Below are 12,179 nucleotides of genomic sequence, written 5' to 3' on the forward strand. Positions count from 1 at the left end.
GTTGTTGGATCATTCAACAGAAAGTCTCAAGCAAAAGGAGAGCAAGGACTATTCATGATAGTGAGAAGTTTGCCCTGAGAGAGTCCCATGTCTGTCAAGCTGGCACAGCCAAGCTGTGGGTGCATCAGGAGGAGCTCTCCTGGCCTGGCAGGGCAGCAGCGCACACATCTTGGTCATCACTGTCACGTGTAGAGAGAAACAGCCCCTGTCCACATTTAAATACAAATACCATGATAATGATGAGATTTAATCAGTTAGTTAAGCCCTGCTTAACTGCCCAATTCTGCCTGCTATGAAAGCCAACACGCATGTGCCCTTGCTTTCTACAAAAGGTCTGGACCACACCATGCCAAGATCCTTTCCAACCCCGAGTCTTTAGCTGGAGTTATAAAACTGCATACTGGAAGTCTGCAATTAAAAGATAAAATGAAATTACAGTCCTTATTAAAACCTGAAGTATTTGTCTGAAAACTTTAATCTTAGAGCATGGACATCTAGATACTGCAGAAAACTGAGGATTCTACAGTTTCCAAAATTATGTATGGGAAGAAACTCCATTTTAGACCACTCCAGGTGATTGTTCTGGTTTCAGAGCATTCACAGATTATATTTTCCACCCCACTTCTTAAAAATGAAGCAGAGCCTGGTCACTGTCACATGGTACCAGGACTGAAAGAAAATCCCAGCATCTCAGAACTTGCAATTAAAATCACCAGAGGTGACAACATCGGAAATGCCACCTTCAAGTTATCTAAGATTTGCTTGTTTGTTTTTAATGTCTTCTGCTCAGAGGGAGAGGAGGATTTCATTAGAGCTTGAAAACTGCCTCAGGTGGAAGCCACAGCTACGGGGCACTGTATCTCTGCCTGAAAGGACATAGAAAGCTTTGTGTTTCCCCCCTCCAGACATAGATGTCTTTTTTTTTTTTTTTCTTACTAACTCAGTATCTCATACAGACTCAAAGGAAAGGCACTGCAACCTGGGGCTAATCAGGGAGAATTTGAGCTCAGAGCTAATTTCCTTTGAAGACCCACAAGAAAAATGGCAAAGGTAAGTGGGATGGGAGCTGGGCTCCAGCAAACCCAATGTGGGTCTCCATGACCCTGGGGCGTGTGTCCCCAGAGCTCTTCTAAACAATTTTAGTTTTCAGACAAAGTGTGGGAGTTCACCTCCTGAATAAATTCCATCCTTCTCCTCTGGCCAGTGCTGGATCCTGCTGATTTCAAGTCTTGTCCAGGTGTATCGATTCCTCCAGCAGTGAAAACACTGCCATATAAATTGCAGATTGGAGCCAAAGGAAGGTAGCTGCATTCAGAGCAGATGGGATAAAAGAGATTTATAATAAGAGAAAGGTGTGTTTATTCATCCGTTGACCTCGGGCCCTGTGTTACTGCACTCCCCATAGAGGGACATTTGCTGTTGACCTTGAGACATTGGCTTAGCAGGGGCAGCGCAGCCAGCTTTTAATAAGTGAGTTTAGACAAGGCAGAACCATTCCAAGAAAAATGCTCCAGAAAGTGATCCTGTTCAACCTGACACAGCAAAATTAACAGCCTCATTCTGGCCAGGCTAATTCCTTTTTGTGATTATCATTATTATTCTGTTTTCATATTACAATAAATAATGTAATTACTAAAAGCTGAGTGCTGATTAACACAGGCTCCCTGTTTCACTGCCAGAGAGACAGTCAGGCTGGGAACATGAGAGAAAGCCTCCAGCTCCAGCCTAGGGGTGCTGTGGTTTTCGTGTATGATATTCAATCAGGGACTCACTTGGGGTGGTCCCATCAATGAAAGGGACTGATTTGGTGACCTACAGTACCCAGACCATGCCAGAGCAAGACCATGATCTACAGGGACTGCTGTAAAGGGAAGAAGCCAGGGGCTACAGGAGGGATGTGGGTGCAGACCTCAGTGATGCAACTCATGGGCATTTGGGAGTTTGGTCCCTCATGCCATTTCCCCAGATCTGACCTTCCCATGAGCATGATGGGACCTCAAGCTCTTTCTCTTGTCCCTCAGGGACAGAATTCACAGCTCCAAAGGCTGGGCAGTGCTGGGCAGTGGGGAAAGAGGGGGGCATTGGGCACATGTGGTTCAGTGCCTGGGAGCCTGACCTGCCCACCTCAGGTACAGCAGGCAGAAAATTTGAGACAAGAAACTCTCCTCCCCTTTGAGAAAGTGAAATAATAGCGAGATGCTGACATTGATTTCAGCTCCATTTAATGAGGGATAATTAACCCACCCATCACAGGGCCATAGGATTATACTGGTTGGAAATTTTCCAGTTAATGCGCTATTTGATATTTCCGCCTAATTTTCAAGTGTTTAATTGATGTCTTAATTATGAAAGATATCGCTATTAACACCATTCTCAAACAAATCCCTATCACCGCTGTGATTTTACACACCCACGTGGGCCTCTCAATGCCAGTCCCTGTGGTGGTCCCTTCCCTCGGAGAAGGCTCCTGCCTGTGCTTGCAGAGTGTGGAAGCAGCTTCTACGAGTCCCCACAAACAAGGACAAAGCCAGGATCAGGATCTATCTGCTGGTCCCAGGACAGACCCGAGCCTTTCCCTTATGTAGTACTCAGGTGTGCAGGAGTCTTGTGCAAGCCTATGTCAGACTGAAATAATTAAAAAATCAAGGTCGTCACCTTGCTTCTCCCCGCCCCAGACCCAAAGCCAGCTGGGGCTCTACTTTGAGCCCTGCAGCTCATGCCCACCCCAGGGGCTGGGCGAGCCCTGCAGCTGCCTCATGGACCACTGAGCTCTGCTGGCAGCAGGGCAGGGTGCTCCTGCTACCAACCAGAGCTGCCTGGCAAAGCCAAGCACTCTTAAAGCCCAGCACGTGAAGGCTCCTGGCTCTGAAACTAGCCAAGGAAGGCACTTCACACCATTCTTTCTGTCCAAATAAGTGAAAAGATGCTGTAATGAGAGAGCTAGACAGGGCTAGACATACCAAAGGAAGCCACTGACTGACCCCATTCCTTCTGCTCTGCCAGATCCTTCTGCTCTTGAAGCCCAAGGGCAACATACACGATGTGGCCATGCTGGGAGCTGCTTCCCAGCTTGAAGGGACTTGTGTCAGACATCCTCCCAGCACGTTCCAGCCACTCAGATCTCACCACTGAATTTAAAAATGCCACAGCTGCCACAACAATTAAAAATGCAAACAAGGAAAACAAGCAAGCGGGAGAGCAGGAATGAATATTTATAGCTTCTTATGTAAACCAGATACAATGGAGCCATTTGGAGCTCAAATAGGCTTAGCGTTATCCTCCGCCATGGCATGCCTGGTGCAGCCTGCAGATCACGGCCCCACCGTGCGCCTCCCTGGGCTGAGTGGGAAATGGGCACAGCACCACGGGACCTCCTCTGTGGTAGACCAAGACAAGGAGAAATTAAAGGTTTTGCAGCCCCTGGGAGGTTAGGAAACTTGTAGTGATGGGCAGACACCTGGTCTCATCCTGCTCCGCACATGATGAACATGGGGGAGGAGGCTGGCTGAGCCCAGACAGACTTTTCTAGGGCAGCAAGCAAGGTTCTTTGCTCTGCCCTTTACTGGAAAGCAGGAGATGCTGTTACTCATCTGCAGAGACCCTGAGGCAAAAACCTTATGACTGAGGTCTAGCAGATTCTCACAACTGATAAATTAATTTCAAAAGGTCATTGTAAGCTGTTTTTAAAAAGTGCAAGCACATGAAAAAGGGTTACAGCTCCCTGAACATTGCTGCCTGCTCTCTTCTTATGTGCTGTTGAATTAGATATTAAATCCTCAGATGAGCTAAATGAGTTGATCGTGGCTAATGTTATTACCAGGAGTACCAGAGGAATCAAAGATGATTAGCCATTTGTCATAAAGTCTTAGCATAGAGGACAGAGAGAATTAATTTGTCCCACTGACCTGCTTTTTGTTTCCACGTGATTCTCGTTCATGCTTGCTAGAAAAATGGGGAACAATCATGGAGAAATGGAAATCTGAAGTGATAAAACAGTTATTTACATGGCAGATCTGAAACTTGGAAAACAGATCATGAAATTGCTATAGTCTTTATTAGGCAAAGACAGAGCTTGCTGAGAAAAGACCTGAAAGGAGCCTGGAGTACAGCAGAGCAGATTCAGTCATGTACACACAGAGGAAATGTTCATCCAGATTCAACAACTGTATTGCTCCATCTAGGATCACACGGCCCAAGTGGAGGTTCCTACACTTGACATCTCAATGAGAAAATAAGTCCCATCACTCAGGTTGGGTGAGATGTGTCACACTGGATTGTCCAGCCTTGCAATAGATGGCACACAGCCAGCAGTCACACCAAGGATCAGGTATTTATGTCTCTGCTTCAGCTTTCATGACAAAGCTTAGCTGAAATCACATGGCTCCACAGCTAATCCCAGCAGAACCAGCTCTCACTCTGCTCCAGGCAGCCCCTCTCCTGGCCACAAAGCAGCTCCTCCACGGATCAATATGACAGGAGCCCTTGTCCATCCCCAGGTATGCCTGCTGCTTGCCTTTCCCTCGGCGTTGCCTTCCTTGACACAGCTAATTTCCCAGAGGAGATGGATTGATTCTTCACGACCACTATGGATTTAATACATGCTATTTATCACCCATCTTGACACTCAAATGGAAGAAGTGTGTGCCTGCACAATATATATGCAAAAATCTTCATTGCATTTAGTTAATCCTCAGATGGCCATCAATAAATATCAGGGACTTAGAATCATTCAGGAGGAATTTTAATAAATAAAATATTCACATAAATATTTTTGTCATTGTCGCTTAGGTTCTCACCAGCCCTTCCCTTTTAAAAGTGTGTCAACATGCGGCAGCTCTCTTGTTTTAATTATGTCAGTCTGCCAAGCAGTAGAAATTGGCCTGGTTACATCAGTCCCACTGCCTGGGGAGAGGAAGACATCGGAGGAAAATAAATTGTGGTTGCTCTGATGTAACTGTGTCCTACAAGCGATTGTCCCTAGAGCCACTGGGTGCCATCTGCTTGCAGAGATGTCCAAGGTAGGGCCTGGGCTGGATCTGAGTAATTCTGCAGCTGGCAGTGAGTGGTCCAGAAGCACTGTGCAGTGCATGGTGGGTCTGGCTTCTCCAGAAAAGCTCCTGGAGCCTTGTGAAGGGACCCAGGATACTTGGACAGTAGCTCCAGGCGCACAGGATTCACAAGATCCCGCATTTGCTGAAGCTGAATGAGGTGCCAGGTTAAGAAGGGCACACCACTCATGGAGATGTTTTTTTCCTGTACAAAAACTTGGCATAAAGTAGGTCTTTGAGTACAGACTAAAGTCTGCCTTATGCACAAAATGGTCCTATCCAGGTCATGCATGATGAGCTGAGGTTTCCTGCAGGGTTGGGGACTAGCTTTTCTGCTTGCTGCTGTATTATACCCACAAAAGCATCTGCTTTTGTCTGCTGCTGACTCTGGGTGAGGTGGCGCTGTGGTCTACCCCACTACATTGCTGCTGGAAGTCTTATTGCAAGAAGGATTTCAGGCTTCCTGGGTCTCCATCCGGATGCACTCAGACCACCCCAGGGCATTCATGGGAATGGCAAGGTCAGGGTTGAATGAAACCTCACTGCATTCAAGTCGTCAAGAGATTTCTTACATAGTTCCCCCAAATGCAGTGCCAGTACGAGTTACATTTTGCAGTCCCTGTTCACAGAGGGCTTTGCCTTTGACATCCCTGGAGATGCAGTGCAGGTTTCACTCAGCTTGGAGAGGTGGAGCTCACGTTGCAGGAAGCTCTCAGCCCAGCAATGCTAGCATGGGGCATCAAGTTTAATAAGAAAAATAGCTGTTTTGACCAGGGTGATATTTCCATAAAACACACCTATATATTTATTTATTTGTTTGTTTGTTTGGGGGAAAGGAAAAAAAAACAAACAAAACAAAAAAACAACAACAACAAATTTTTTTTCGAAGTAGGTTTTTCAAAATCCATTTTCCACCAAGACAAATTTCCTTTTTAAAATCTGAAGCTGCATGTCACCACATGTCTAGAGGCACTTCCCGAGCCCTTTCCTACAGTCACCATCACTGAAGGACTGCTGCAGCATGAAGCCCCAGCATGAAGGCAAGTGCCTAACTTGACCCAGAGATTTTGTCCATCTCAGCCTGGCCCTGCTGAAACCATTTTCTCCTCCTGAGCCTGCTTTCTGTGCCTCCTTTTAATTGTCATGCTTAGACCAGTCCCATTTCTGTGCCACAAATACCTCAGCAAAGTTTTCTGTCTTAAGAATTGCTCAATATTTCATGTGGAGACTTCCCAACTTCCAAGGCTATTCCCAACTGGTCTCTTTAATCACAAACAATTCACTGAGAAAGCCTAAAATAGCACTTTTTTGGCTTCTTATTAGAAGGTGGGGACCAATGCTCTGTATATAAGGGAAAGATGAATGATGATGTTCAGATAAGGATATTCAGACAAGCAAACACTGAATATCTGAAGTGCTCATACTCTGGAAACCTTTCTGTGAGCTGTCAACAGTTTTCCTCTTACCTGAACAATTCACATACTGCAAAGTGCAAGCAGAGACATAATAGGTGTTTTATTTGTAAGTATAAACATAAATCTCTTTTTCCTAAATGCTCAGCTGGCTCAAGGTGCAGGCACATGTGTTTTTCCCCAAGTTTCCATCTGCAAAGGGCTTGCGAATGGATGCGGAGTGTTGTCAACAGCGGGTAAGAAATGGTCCCCAGAGCTTCTTTCTGGGCAGATCTGTGGGACCCAGAGCGGGGCAGGCTGCTTCAAACAAGCTACTCGCACAACCCAAACTGTTGGAGCCCATTCGAGGCCACAGCCCACGTACACCCAGCAGACCTCCCAGTAGCTGCTGCCTGTCCCAGCCTCAGAAGGGCGAGGACATGGAGCTGGCTCCATCCCCAAGATCCCTCCCCAGGGCCAGGGATGCAGCAGGCACGAAGCAGAAGGCCCTGGCCCTGGGACAGGCTGTGATTCCTCTTGGCCCTGGTCCTGCCCTGCATTGCACAAAGACGCTGTAGGAGGACACGTGAAGGTCATCAGCACAGAGCAGGGAGTCTGAGATAACCGTGCAGAAGGAAGGAGAAAAACACCTCCAGGGACTACAATAAATTGCCACCTTCTTCCCAACGGCTCCTATGAAACACTTGAAAAAGTGACCTCATTAATTAATGAGATGGGTTAACACTCTCTCCACATACTCTACTTAATTGCAATTCTGTCATTCTCAGTGAATTCTTAAAGCCATATTGATTATTCAAAGCTCTGTTCAATCAATAAAGCAATAAACCATGTATGCTTAAAAAAGCGATTAAAAAGATAAATACATGAGACACTTTGAAGAAGCCATGTCCTTCTGCAGCCCACTTAGCAGCTAAGAGCAAGCCATGGGTAAATATGTTTTAATGTCCTTGTCTAATTGAAGTGGGCAATTGTCTCATAAATTTATTTTAATCCCTAATCCATGTACGAAGTATTTCCAAACAGAAATCCTCCCAGCCAGTAATGCCCTCAATTTCTCCAGCCGCTTGCTGCATGCCCTGCACAGACAGTCACAGCAGAGCAGGAGAGGTCCCAGCCAGTGAGTGGGACTACGCGAGCCTCCTGCCATAGGGGACAGGGCAGGTGGGGGACCAAGGATCCCTGAAGGACAGGCCTGTTTGGGAAGCTTCAGAAACATCACGGCACTGTGGCTGGAGTTTCTCTGTTGCTGTGTCCCACTCTCTGCCATGGAGACAGAGCCTTATTCAGCCGTGGTTAGAGCTGCTTCTGCCAGATGCAGACCAAGCGAGCCCATCCCTCTCCCCTGACTATATCTGTCCTGGTGCCCATGCAGCTGATGGTCCTCCTCCTTTCACTGTTGGTCACAGCCTCCCTGCACTGATCATCTACTCTGGCTTTCAAGAGCTCCCTGGAGCACATCCCCATGCCTTTTCTCCCAGGAACCAGGTCATGTAGTATCAGAGGAGAAGAGAAAGCCTCATATTCTCCTACCAAGCATGAGCACTGTCTCAGGACTCTCTAGTCTATCATCCTGCTGTATTTGTGCTATTGCCCAGGAGATGTGGATCAGGGCAAAGATCTTCACTCCCCAGCTCCTCTGCAGCCCAATGTCTGAGATCCAGACCCACGGTGGTAACTGGTGCTGCTGGAATCTGTTACAGAGGTCACTGTGGGAGATGGGACTGCTCAGCAAGAAGTCCCCAGCTCCCATTTTGGACAAGCTTTTTTCTTTTAGAGAAACAAATTCTATACATTTTTAAGACACATTACAAAAAGGAAGGTAACAGTTCTCCAGGGCTTCTACCTAGAAAGGATTCAAGGTAAGAGCTTGAAGCTTGGAGGAAAGAAGGAAAAACACTTCTGGGCTTGGGATGTTTTTTTCTTTTTTTTTTTTTTTTTGAAAAACATTGTGATTTAACAACTATGGCCTTGTTGAACATAAATAAATAAATAATGTGGAGAACTGGGACGCACTAAGCTCAGTGATTGCATAAATATTCAAGCTGCAAGAGAAATATAAGATTTCAAAGGTGCAAACCTAATTATGGAGTTGTTATCTATCCCCCCATAGTAATTCAAACATAAAGAACATTTCCCTGTCAGCTAGTGAAGGACCCTAGTACAAATCTGAGATGCCAAACCTGGAAAATGTGACATCCTGCCATATATCAGCAGGGGCTCACTCACATCACCGCTCTGCTTGCACTAAAGCTGGAGGCACGGCCCATGCTGGGCTGGGACTTGGGTGGGAGCCCGAGCAGCCAGCATGGGCTGAGAGGTGCTGAGGCCTCCCTGGCCTCCATGAGCAAGGGCAAAAGTACTCAAAGTATGGACCCTTCTCCTCCACCCTGATCAAGTCCCTGCAGCCAGTCCAGGAGTGAAATCCTGAGCATCTCTGTGCATCTGCCCCACGCTGCCACGGAGGATGGTGACTCCAGTGAGCTGGAGATCTCAAGGTGCTTCATGGCCTCTTTTGTACCCCAATCCCTTCAACCTCAACGTTTCCCACCCTGGATCTGTAGGAAAGCTGGTATTCATCAATGCAGGGGCTGGGGATATGGGCTGGAGCTGCCGCAGGACCCTGAGAGCAGGGAAATTAGAAAGAAAGTGGCCTCAGGCTCGGTTTGCTGTTTTGCAGATTACCACACAGATCCCCTTGGACATCCCTTTTTGTTGGCCATGGTCTCCAGAGGCACTGCAGGCCAGCACTGTTCCCAGTTATCTTCCTTCGTATCTTCTTTTCCCCCATTCTACAATTGTTCAGGGCATAGCCCACATAAAACCACAGCACAGGAGGAATGGTAGTAGAAAAATGCCATGATACGTATTGTCTCTTCAAATCCTCAGTGGTAACTAGTGCTGAATGAAACACCTGCTTACCAGCCCCTCTCGTCCCTGTGCAGCTCGAGGACCTGTCCCTTGCTGCCCCTCACTTGGCTGCGTGCTCCCAGGGCAGCAGTCTGGGGACCCTCAGCTCTGGGTGCTGGTAAAACAGGGTGAAGCAGATGACTAAGCTGACCATGAGCCCTTCTTCTGCTGGCTTTCTGCTGTTAGTGATGAGCAGAAACATCTCCCAGAGGACCACTGAGCTGGCTCTCCTGGCCTCGATGGGGACGTATGGAAAAATGTGCCTTTAACATTATGGGACTGAATTTTTAATTGACCTTTTAGACTTCCCACTGTAGCTTGGCTTAAAATGTTGGTTTGCTTTGTCTCACTGTTCAAGTTTAACATTTTTTCAACACCAAAATGTGATTTGTGCAGTATTATCTCCACAGCCAAAACAGGAAAAAAATGGGTCAAAACCCTCTGTGCACCTCAGGAGACCTGTGCAGGGGCAGGGAAATCAGTGCCCCAGCCTTGCTGAGCACGCTGCTGCATGTGCCACCGCTGGAGGGAAGGTCTCAGTTGCACCCCAGGGAAGGAGGTGATGTGCAGCTGGGACACCGGCTGCTGCTGGGCTTGCTTGGGGCCACCTTTGTCACCTCGTCTTGGGACGCACAAGCTCCATGTGCCATGAGGCAAGCACCTGGGAGAGGGATGCTGTGTCCCAGCACACTTGGGGTGGGGATGCTGGCCCAGCACAGGGCAGCCTGCACAGCAGAGCCCTGCAGGAGCAGTGCCTGCCAGCTGCAGCACAGGCTTTGATAGAGCAATTAGCGCGGAGAGGGGAAGAGGGGATGGAAAAGGCTTTTTGGGGTGCAGGTTCCCCTGCCAGGGTCCCGTACTGGGCGCAGCACTCCCGAGATGCCGGGTTAGATTTCAGCTGCTTTTGCACAAGGATGCAGCAGCCCCATCCCAGCAGGCCGACAGCACCACCTACTGCTGCAGGGACCGAGCTCGCAGCCCCGCTCCTCCCCAGAGCTGGGATGTCGTCCTCTGCCTGGCCGGACCCTGCAGCAGCCCCTGGGAAAGTGGCCTCCGATTGCGGGCAGAGCTGTGGGGACAGAGGTGGGGCACCCCACCTGTCACCCCAGATGGGACACAAGAAGAGCATAGCTCCTTTCCTTTCCTTTCCTTTCCTTTCCTTTCCTTTCCTTTCCTTTCCTTTCCTTTCCTTTCCTTTCCTTTCCTTTCCTTTCCTTTCCTTTCCTTTCCTTTCCTTTCCTTTCCTTTCCTTTCCTTTCCTTTCCTTTCCTTTCCTTTCCTTTCCTTTCCTTTCCTTTCCTTTCCTTTCCTTTCCCAGGCACCTGCCCAGGTCCCTGCTCTCTCCCATGGAGAAAGACCCTTGTTTTTATCTATTTAACCCAAATAAAGTGACTTTTGCATGGCATGAGCAGCGATGTGCCTTCCTGCCTGTCTCCCCATCGGTCTCACAGACCCCAGGGTTGGCCTCCTGGAGCATAGGAGCACTGCTCAGGGGCAGCTGCTGCTTTGAGGAAGGGGTGTCTGGGGACAGGTGCCCCAGTGCCCATGCACATCCCTGAGGCTAGGGCAGGAGGTTTGGTCTCCTGTCACTCACATCCCACTCTGGTGCTGTAGAAGATGAAGAGACCTGTTTTGTTCCCTATTTGCTTCCACTGTCTCCTTTGAATGCCTGCAGCTGGTTGTCCTGGATCCTTGTGAGTCCTGGGCCCGAGACCCCTGCTAGGAGCCCGTGGGACCGATCTTGTTCACTGCTTGGGTGAATGTCCCTACCCACTTTTGGGGCAGTGAGTTTGTGCCATGGAGGCCTCAGGAGCCCAGGACACCTTTGCCTACTGAAAGAGATCACATCAGCATGGGAAGGAGCAGAGGAGAGTGGTGGGTGCCGAGGGGCAGGAGTCTCTCCATCGCCACGTCCATGGTGGTGAACGTGGCCTCTGAGGACAGGAGGAGCCCCCTCAGGCAGGGTGCAGAGCTCCCCATCAAGCAGCAGCGCAGCAGCAGAACAAGAGGCACGGCACGGCTGCCAGCACCACGGCTGGAAGGTGAAAGTCAAACCACGGGCTGGGAAGGGCTGGCTGCCCTCCCCACCCAGCGACACCCGGTCAGGCTACATGAGGAGCTTCGTGCCACCGTGCCCATCCTGCCCTCCGTGACCCAGGGGTTCTGCTGCCTCTCTGCTGGGGTGTCTGGGGACAGGGGGACCTGCCCCGTCCAGGAGCCGAGGCGGTGCCCGTGCTTTGCTCCGCTGTCACCGCAGGGTGGTGGCACCTGAGGAGCCGCATCCCGACACCCCCGGGCCCTGTCGCCCCCTCCTGTGCACCGGTCCACGCGTGGGGGGGGCCCCGCCGGGCTCGGGGACAGCTCGGGGGCAGCTCGGGGACAGCCGGGTCCGTGTCCCCGCGGCCCCGCGAGGGGGCAGCAGGTGCCCACGGAGGAGGCTGCGGCGGGGGCCAGCGGCCGGGACAGCCCACGCGGAGCCCGGCCGGGCTGCGGGAGCGGAGGGTCCCCCCCCCCTCCGCTGACCTGCAACCGCTGCGGCTGCAGGAGGGACGAAGGTGGGGGCACCCCGCTCACCCAGCCCTCGGGACACAGCCCGGCCCTAAGGGACACCCCCGTGCCTTGGGCAGGCTGCCTTGGCCCGGTTCTCAGGTCAGCACGCCATGGAGCCACCCTATTCCCCGGGGCTTGGCCCCTGCGCTCCGCTAACACAGCCGCCTCCCATCAGGAGGTGAGGGCAGCCCTAGCAGAGCACAGAACAGGATGCTGAGCTCGTCCCACCTCTGTCCCTCTCTGCTTCTGCCCCTGCCCCAGC

This window comes from Aythya fuligula, chromosome 18 (genome assembly GCF_009819795.1).
Source record: "Aythya fuligula isolate bAytFul2 chromosome 18, bAytFul2.pri, whole genome shotgun sequence".
Classification (NCBI taxonomy): Eukaryota; Metazoa; Chordata; class Aves; order Anseriformes; family Anatidae; genus Aythya; species Aythya fuligula.